Genomic DNA, 10,242 nt, shown 5'->3' with positions numbered 1-10,242 from the left:
ATAAACCACATCTTCTTGATCCATTCATCTGTTGATGGACACTTAGGCTCTTTCCATGTTTTAGCTATTGTGGAGAGTGCTGCTATGAACATTGGGTTGAGCAAATCAGAGAACTCTAGATGCTGGCGAGGATGTGGAGAAACAGGCACCCTCCTACACTGTTGGTGGGAATGTAAACTGGTACAGCCCCTCTGGAAAACAGTGTGGAGGTTCCTCAGGAAACTAACAATAGAACTCCCTTATGACCCAGCAATAGCACTGCTAGGAATTTACCCAAGGGATATCAATTTCTTGTAAGTTAGCTTCTATCTCTCCCTAATTGTCAAACAGCCTGTCTGGGGACCGTCACACGCACACACACCTACGGAATCCAATGACCCCTGATGTCCGTGGAGCAATGCCCAACATTGACAGGACACTCAGGGGTCTCCCAGGCCCATTTCAAAGTCTTTTATAATTTCCCTGGACTTCCGCATTCCCGTTGGGTAGACAAGTAACCTCAGATTGAAATGCTGGTAATGTGCCCAAGGTCTTGACCTAGTCGGCTTGGCTTCTCACCAGTGGTGACCCGATCCTGGGCCACACGAAGCCCACTCTGTTGTCAAGCCTCCAGGTTGTCTTCTCACCGGGCTCTGGCCGGGGATGTGGACACACAAAGAGAAGGACTTTTCACGGAGGGTCCGGCAGAGGGCTTGGCTTTCTGGGAAGCCGGGAAGCCGTGCTCCGCACATCGGTGGGCCCCCGGGGTAGGGGACTCTCCCACCTGACTCTTCAGTCTCTCCGGAGGGAGGTATAGAGCAAGTGGCCACGGGGATCCCCGTTCCTGTATGCAAGGGCCTGTGCCCAGATGTCTCTGAGATCTCCTGGAGTCAGGTCCCTCCTCTCATCTGGCTTCTGGAGAATGATGAGTCCAGGTGAGCCCAAGCCATTATATTTTTGGAGTATTAGAGCCTGTCCTTCCTTTTCTCTTACTGTACTTTCTGTGACTAGTGGCCCCTCCTCCTTCTAGTTTCTCCCCCTTCAGACCAAGCCTGCAGTCTCCCAGCTCACACTTTCCTAGGAGTGAAATCTGGGGAAGTTGGGGTGAAGGAACAAGCATAGGGTGAGGCCCGGAAGGGGAGAGAACAAATCTATCCCAATCTGGTGTGTTCCCAAGTGGGTTACAAGGTCGCTCGGATACCCTCAGGGATGCCAAGAAGACCCCCTTTTAAAGAGTCTATGAGGATGGGGGGTGAGGAAAGGAATGGGGAAGAATTTATCTGTAGGCTTCCATCTGCCACTGGCCTCATTGGCTTTCCCCCCGGCCCGTTGGCAGTCACCAGAAAGCTGGACAGTAAAGTCACAGCAGTGACACCCAGGGCCCTGGCCACAGTGGGGTCGGGGCCGGGGGCACACTCTGGCAAGAGCGAACCGGGTGAGGGCTTCAGGGAGGAGGGATTGCCGCGGTGTAGGAGGTGAGGGCATGAGAAAGGTGCCTGCAGGGGTGTCCACCGGCTGGGAAGGGCAGGGACTGATTCCAGCAAGCCGGGCAGGAGGAGGTATGGCGCCCCTCCACCCCCCCGGTTGCTGGCCATGGGGCTCAGCAACCCCCACGATAACCCGGGGGTCATCCGGAGTTCACAGACTGCCCACAGGAATGGGGTTGGCACCCGGCCATCTTTATAGCATCTGGAGGGCCATGTCTAACATGGCGCAGAAAACCTGGTCTGGGGGACTCCAGGGCGGCCTGTACCCGAGGGGGGGATGGCACTGTAGGCACTGGGGTTCCTGGTGCTGTCTTTGCTCTGGCACCCCTGCCACGGGCTAGTTCTGGTCAGAGAACGTGTGTCCCTTCCATTCACCTCAGAACGCCAGGGTATTTGTACCTGACATTTCTAAATTCTCCTGACTCTCTTTCTTCCTTTTTCTCTTCCCTTCTCTTCTCTTCTCTTCTCTTCTCTTCTCTTCTCTTCTCTTCTCTTCTCTTCTCTTCTCTTCTCTTCTCTTCTCTTCTCTTCTCTCTCTTTCCAGTAGGCCTCATGCCTACTGAAGCCTACTAGTGATTGCTTCTGAACTGGTTTCCTTATTAAAAGCAACCGCTCCCCCTGCCCCCCACCCCCCATCAAGTGGGCAAGTCCCACTCAGTAGATTGTCAGCTTTGCTGAGACAGGAATTGGCCCTGCTCTAACGACAGAGCCCCAGTTTTAACCAGTGTCTGTGCCAAGGTAGGGCTTGGAGTAAGACTCTGAGCTGTCAGCACGGAGCCGGACGTGGGGCTCGAACCCATGAACTGTGAGATCAGGACCTGAGCTGAAGTCAGATGCCTAACCGACTGAGCCCCCCAGGTGCCCCGTAAGACTGCCGTCTTGACAGGCACTGCCTGAGAACAAAGATGAGTTCCTAGATGTGTGACGGTGGATAAGCTACTTTATACATCTGGCCTCTATTTTCACATCTGTAATGTAGGGATAATATTAGGATTTACTTCATATGATTGTTTAATATGTGTAAAGGGCTTGAATTAGATTCTTTCATATAACACTACTTAAATATTAGTGTTTATGCTAGACATTTAATATTTATTTGTGTGAATGAATGAATCATCCCTGATTTAACTTTAGCTTATCTTACATTTTTCCCCATTGTTGTGGGTCAGATAGTTCCTGGTTAGGAATATGTAGACAAGTGCTGAGCACACAGTGATCATTCAATAGATACTTACTGAATGATTTACTGTTCTGGAGAAATTAACTATTTCCCTAACAAAATCTTATAATGTACTGGGAGACCACTCTCCATGGGTCTTTGCGGTTTGGATGTCTAAGAGTAGAAGTATTGACAGCTTTTATTCTAGATCATCCTTTTCAAGGATGATTGTACAATGAATAGCCTTGGGAGATATAGATAGGGATCCCACTGGAGCAAAGGGCAGGGTTATTTGCTGATAATGTCTCCCTCGAGGGTAAAAGCTGGGTAACCTTGCTTAGAGCCCTAGAAAAGATTGGGGGATTTAAGCTCAGGGTTTCTCAGCTGTGGTGCACCCCTGCTGAGTACTCAGCGTTCACAAGTGCTAGTCTGCCTTGTCCCTGTGAGGCACACGACACAAGTGAAAATTGCAGGAAAGTGAAGCCGAGGCTGCTTGCCGTGCCTTGAGTAATAGGCTCCTTTGTCTCTGATCCACGCATCTCATGTCATGTGGCAGCATCCACAATACTGTGGCTGGCTTACTTGCTAGCTTGCAAGGGAGGTAAAAACTAGACTCTTAGCCACGCTTGACATAAGGTTGAAATGAATGTTGAAAAGCACATTCATTTAATTGCTGGGTTCTGTATTGTTTAGATTCCATCTACTATATGGAGAACTATGTCAACAGGACATTCAGGTTTAAATTCTCCAGGCTCTGCACCCTGCCGTTCCAGTTTCTATGCTGCCTTTCAGAATTATCGGTACATGGGGCACTTGGGTGGCTCAGTCGGTTAAGCGTCAGACTTTGGCTCAGGTCATGATGTCACAGTTCACGGGTTCAGTCCCCGCATCAGGCTCTGTGCTGACACCTCAGAGCCTGGAGCCTGCTTCCAATTCTGTGTCTCCCCCTCTCTCTGCCCTTCACCTGCTCTCTCTCTCAAAAATAAATAAACATTTAGAAAAAAAAAAAAGAGCTGTCGGTACATGACTCTGACCTGCAGAACAGAACACAGGGAAGAGATCAAATAATTTTCTTTGAAATGACGTCTCAAACAGGACTGAGCTGGAGAACATATTTAGAGTGCTTTTTTCTAGCAACGTGTCCTGGCGAATTTATATGCTTGTATATTTGCCAGAGGGCAGAGTCCAAGGCAGGTGAGCTGTTTTACAAAGAAAGGGGCTGTGTTGTACTTGAAGCACAGTAGGAGATGTGGCCAGGATGGCAAAGGCCTCGCCAATCCCGTAGCATGGTGAACAGTGGAGGGGACTAGGGAAGTCAGTGCAGGGGCAGTATAGACGATCTCATTGAATTTTCCAAGATCTTTCAAAGGCAAGAGGTAGCAGATTTGGCTCCAGAGCGTGGAACTTAATCCGAAGAATGGAAACACCAAAGAAATCTTTTTTCAGCTCAGTGAAAGGAATAATCTGAAGTTGAAATGCATTGTCTCAACGAATGGTACTTTCCAAGCCATGGGAAGGGGAAGAATGACTTAATGAGTCAGATGGTTGAATTGGATAACTTCTAAGATTTCCTAGGAGTTTAAGAGAGCTTAGTGCAAAATGATTTTTTTGTTGCTGTTGACTTACTACCTATAATACTTCTGTCCATATACGTGATATATTTTACCCACTACTTTGATATACAGAAGACGTTCTTTCTGTTTGAATGTGCTTACTCCACTGACAGATGGTTTTGCTGACAATGATTGTTACTTGTCTCTGACACTATTTCTAAATGTTATAGCCATGCAGGCATTCTGTTTGCCCCAGCGACAAAACAGAAGACTTTCATTGCTCTGCCATCTCCCCAATGAGATAGCAATTTTGACTCATAGACAATATTATTGACCATTTGGTGCATGCTGGGCACTGAGCTACATTTTTTTTATGCTGTGCCCCATTTAATTCTCACAATATCCTGTAAAGTGGGTGTTGTATGAGTCCCATCATGTGGTTGACTCAAAGTCATGCAACTTAAGGACTAGAGGGGAATTTGCGTTCCAGGCAATTGGAATTCCAATCCAGTGCTCTTACCAACTACACATTTAAAAAGCAGAATCAGATGTGGAGAACAAACATCTTGCAAGTTGTTAAAAAGGCACGAACTGTGGTAGTTTTCCTAAGGTGTTAGAGGAAAAGATTCACATGCTTTTCCTTGGATGTGAAAATAACTCAAGTGCTCTTTGTTCATTTCTCTAAATTATGATGTTCATGCTACGTCTTTGAAGGTTATTTTAAAAGATGAAGTATTTCCCTGCATGGACAGTATGGGAACATTTTTTGTTTAATTTGTTGTTTTGCTGACATTCTTTTGAACTTGGCTGCTCCGTGGGGAACAAGTAAGTTTGAAAAAGTTAACGATTTCTAAACACAGTTAAAAACACATGTACACTTTATGCCTGGAGAAAATCTTTTTTCATGGAACTTAAAGGTTTTCAGTCCTATAATACGATTATGCTACAGTTATGTAATATTTTAGGACTCTTCAAAGCTAGATATGTTGCAGGTCTTTTTCTGGACGGGGGACTCCAGGGTCAAGGCTGACAGATTTCAGGGACAATACAATTATCCCTGCAGGCTCAGGAATGGGATTGTTAATTCTCAGATGATTGCTTTTGTGACAAGGAGCTGAAGATGGCCTATTCGAAGTGGATCTTAAAAAAAATTGCAATGCTACTTTTTCAATGTGAAAAAGTCATTAAATAAAGTTGGCTTTAAAAGGGGAATAGCCTTCCACGAACTTAATATTTTCGAAACCATTGAAAACTATTTGGCCCAGATGGCTGATTCTTGGGGTTGGTGAACTGGAGCCAGATAGTAAATAATTCAGATGTTGTCATTAGCCATATAGCCTTTGTCATAACCATTTAATTCTGTCATTGCAGTGTGAAAGTGGCCATAGATGATATGGAAACAAATGAGTATGGTTATGTTCTCTATTTATGGACAATGGAATTATATTTCATATACTTTCCAGAGTCACAAAATATTGTTCTTTCCTTTGATTTTTGTCAACCATTTAAAATAAAACTCACCCTTAGCACACAGGCCATATAAAAACAGGCAGAGGGCTGGGCGTGACCTTTGGGCCATGGTTTGCTGATTCTGGCTTAACCTGACTTCAGCCTGGCTATAACACATAGAGCGAGACTAGCTCTTGAAAGCTAGCAGGTGCGGCTGGTGAGACTGGTACATTTCCTGGCACATTTCCACCCCTTCTTTCTGTATCCTGTCTCCATCCCTGTACCTCCCAAAGATTACTTGCCCCCAGTCAGGAGAGTTTAACACATGCAGCATGCACCAACGGCTTTAATGATTATAACTCCCAATAAACCCTTATTGGTACTGTTACAAGTGTCATTACCTTTTCTTTAACTATGCCAGTTGTCTTCATAGGAAGCGATTTAGGGATTGCTATTAAGTTTTTCTCAAGCCAGACGTAGTTCAACCTGCAACGCTTTTATAGCAAAAACAAAATGTTCTATTTTTCCATCTGTTCACAGATGCCGTTCATTATTGACACAAAGATGGATATTCCGTTACTGTTTCTTGGAAGACAGGATTTCCTAACCTCCATTGAAGTTAGGTAGAGACTATGTGACTGGTTTTGGCCAATGGAATGTAGACAAAAGCAGCACATGCTATATGAATGTCTGGCTCTTAAAACATCCCAAGCCATCTTTCATAGCCTCTTCTTCCCTCTTTCATCCACCCCCCTAAAAGCAGAGATACTGAAGCCCCATGATATATGGAGTCACAAAATAGAGGAAGCCACCCAGAAGGGCCACCCGATCAACAATGGATATTGATTACGATTACGAAACAAGCTGTTATTCTTTTGAGCCACTGATTGTAGGGTTGTTAGAGCAGCTGTCACTAATTATCCTGATTAATGTAATTTTGCAGTATTACCCAAAGATTTTATTCAACTTCTCTTTGTCTTTGATGGAGTTTATTGACAACCTCTTGTATTGCAACAATTGCTCATTTGTGGCTCCTAATTATAACAGTAAGGAAATTGTTACAAAAGTTTGCAAAACCCAGCAATCATACTCCTGGGAATTTGTCTCAGAAAAAGAAACATTTATACTCAGGTAAACACCTGTATAGGATTGTTCATAAGTAGCTTTAATTGTTATAATTCCAAACTGGAAACAATGGAAATGTCCCTCAAGAGATGAATGGTTGAAAAAAATGGCACTTTCATACCATAGAATGCTACTCAGGAATTAAAGGAAACAAACTATTGGATTAAAGACCTAAATGTGAGACCTGAAGTCATAAAACTCCTAAAAGGAAACATAGTTATCCCTTGGAAACCAGCCTTAGTAACACATTTATGGCTATGTCCTTTTAGGCCAGGAAAACAAAAGCAAAAGTAAACTATCGGGACTACATCAAAATAAATAGATTGTGCAGAGAGGTGCCTGCGTGGCTCAGTTAGTTGAGCATCCCACTCTTGATTTTGGCTCAGGTCATGATCCCAGGGTCATGGGATTAAGCCCCGTGTTGGACTCTGTGCTGAGCATGGAGCCTGCTTCAGATTCTATCTCCTTCTGCCCCTCTCCCCTGCTTGCGTTCTTTTTATCTAAAATAAAAATTAAAAAAAGAAAAAAGATTTTGCACAGAGAAGGAAATCATCAACAAAATGAAGAGGAACCCACTGAATGAGAGCTGGTATTTGCAAATGATAAACCCAATAAGGAGTTAATAGCCAAAACATCTAAAGAACTTCTACAACTCAACACCAACCCCCCAATAATCTAATTAAAAAATGGACAGAGGATCTGAATAGACAATTTTTCCAAAAGCATGCAGATAGTCAACAGACATATGGAAAGTTGTTCAATATCACTAATTATCAGGGAAATGCAAATCAAAACGGAAGTGAGAGCTCACTTCACACCTGTCAGAATAGCTAGAATTTAAAAAAAGAAAAGAAATAATAGGTGTCGATGAGGATGTGGAGAAAAGGAAACCCTCATGTGCTGTTGGCGGAAATATAAGTTGGCACAACCACTGTGGACAAGTGTATGGAGGTTCCTCAAAAAATTAAAAATAGAACTACTTATGATCCAGTAATTCCACTACTGGGCATTTATCCGAAGAAAATAAAAACACTAATTCAAAACGATGCATCCTATGTTCACTGCAGCATTATGTATAGTAGCCAGGGTATGGAAGCAACCCTAGTGCCCTAGTGTCCATCGACAGATGATAAGATAAAGAAGATGTGAGTATATATCACTCAGCCATAAAAGAGAATGAGATCATGCTCGCTTTGGCAGCACATATACTAAAATTGGAACGATACAGAGAAGATTAGCGTGGCCCCTGCGCAAGGATGACATGCAAATTCGTGGAGCGCACCATAAAAAATAAAGAAAAAGAAAAAAAAGAATGAGATCTTGCCATTTGCAAAAACACTGATGGACGTAGAGGGTATTATACTAAGTGAAGGAAGTCAGAGAAAGATAAATACTATGTGATTTCGTTTATATGTGGCATCTAGGGAACAAAACAAATGAGCAAACAAATAAAACAGAAACAGACTCAAATACATAAATAAACTGGTGTTTGCCGGATGGGACGGGCAAAATATGTGAAGGGGATGAAGAGGTACAAACTTACAGTTATAAATAATGAAGTCATGGAAATGAAAAATACAGAATAGGGAATACAGTCAATTATATCGTAATAACGTATGGTTATAGATAGTAACCATACTTACCATGGTGCACATTGCATGATGTATTCGAAAAAATACCCCTGGGGCGCCTGGGTAGCTCAGTCAGTTGAGCGTCTGACTTCGGCGCAGGTCATGATCTCATGGTGTTCGTGGGTTCAAGCCCCCCATTGGGCTCTGTGCTGACAGCTCAGAGCCTGGAGCCTGCTTCAGATTCTGTGTCTCCCTCTCTCTCTGATCCTCCCCTGCTCAAGCTGTCTCTCTCTCAGAAATAATAAAACATTAAAAATTTTTTTTAAAAACATACCCCAAACATACTGATACCTTCCATGACTTGGATAGATCTCCAGGGTATTAGGCAGAATGGAAAAAAAAAGTCCATTTCATAAGGTTACATCCTGTGTTATTCCATTTACATAAAACATTTGTGTAATGACAACATTACAGAGATGGAAAACAGATTAGTAGCAGTTGACAGAGGACAGAGAAGGTGAGGGCTGGGGTGAGAGGGTGTGTGGCTTCCTGACGAGCATGTGGGAGCCCTTGGGCATGACATTCTGTATCTTGATGGCAGTGGTGAGTATATGAATCCACACATGTGATGAAATCCACAGATCTACACACATACATCATACTGATGTCAATTCCCTATCAAATTATGGAAGACGAAGTTGCTGAAAGAAACCGAGGTGGCACACTCTTATTGCAACTTTCTGTCAATCTGTAATTATTAGAAAACAACCATTGATAAAGCCCTTACTCTATGTTGGGGTCCAGGCATTTTTCCTGGGTCAACTCAGTCCTCATAACATTATGAGGTGGGTATTTTTATCCTTGTTTTACAGATGTGGAAACTAAGGAATTAACAGATGAAATAACGCAACGAAGCCCCCACAACTAAACACTGATGAAACGAGGAGGCACATTAGGTTATCCGCACCCACAGACCACCTTCCTCACTCGTACATCTACTCTGCATTTTCTCAAGAACAGTGCCTTGTCATTTTAGTGCCACTTGGTAAATGGACATTATTTTGATAAGAAAGTGAAAGAAAGATACTGGAACTTGAAATGCTTTTATGGCTGCCAGCAGGGAGAGATGACACTTAAGTCTATAAAAAAGAGTGGCTAAATAGCACCACATCCAGAATGTCTCCATGGCTAACACGTCCCCAAATGAAAGCCGAACACAACTGCTTACCCAGATCTAACAGTGTTTGTTAATCTATTATGGGCCAACTTCCTTCATTGGGTCTGTAAATTCTGAGTTTACTGTCCTGGCATGGAAATGATTTATTTTTGTTTTACTTTGCTGGTTATATTTTACATCCAGGAAAGCATGTAAATCCATTTCCCCCAAAGCTTTAAACAGAATGATTCTGGGACTTCAAAACAATTCCCCCTATGACTTTTCTTTTTAAATTCAGGGGAAAGTACTTAAAATAGAAAATGGGCTACGGGAATTGGGTGTTTGTGGGCATCTGAGGAGTGCTCCCCTCTGGTGTGCCTGATTACCTAAACTGGACTTGGCTTTTGTAATTGCATCTGAACGTGGCATCAGCCACTTCCTGCTGGGCTCCAGGGCGGTTATTTGGAGACCCCGTGGGTTGTAGGCACGGTGAGGTGGACTTGTTGCTTAGAGACCCACAGAGTGCATAATACTGATTCTGACTCTTTACACAGTGTAGCTCTGCTGCCTGTGACAACAATGAAGACGATAAGGCAGAGATTGAAAAATCTGTGGTAATCAAGAAGAGGTGGGACTTAATTTTAGGAGAAGTTGGATGAGTGAAACACCTCCACAATCAAATCAAAAGCCTAACCAGGGCCTGCAAGGCCCTTCAAAATCTGCCCACTGCCTCTCTCTCCAGACTCATCACCTGCCAGCCTTC

General features: G+C 43.6%; 1 non-coding gene across 1 annotated transcript; it reads left to right on the top strand.

Annotated features, from left to right (window-relative positions):
• Window positions 1-7,936: 7,936 nt before the first annotated feature.
• Window positions 7,937-8,043, top strand: LOC120246960. The gene has a single exon (XR_005532195.1). It is a non-coding gene; the product is annotated as a U6 spliceosomal RNA (small nuclear RNA).
• Window positions 8,044-10,242: the final 2,199 nt, after the last annotated feature.

Source organism: Hyaena hyaena, unplaced genomic scaffold (genome assembly GCF_003009895.1).
Source record: "Hyaena hyaena isolate Hyena2069 unplaced genomic scaffold, ASM300989v1 scaffold_495, whole genome shotgun sequence".
Taxonomy (NCBI): Eukaryota; Metazoa; Chordata; class Mammalia; order Carnivora; family Hyaenidae; genus Hyaena; species Hyaena hyaena.
Note: the sequence above shows the minus strand (reverse complement) of the source record. Positions and strands in the feature narration are given on the sequence as shown.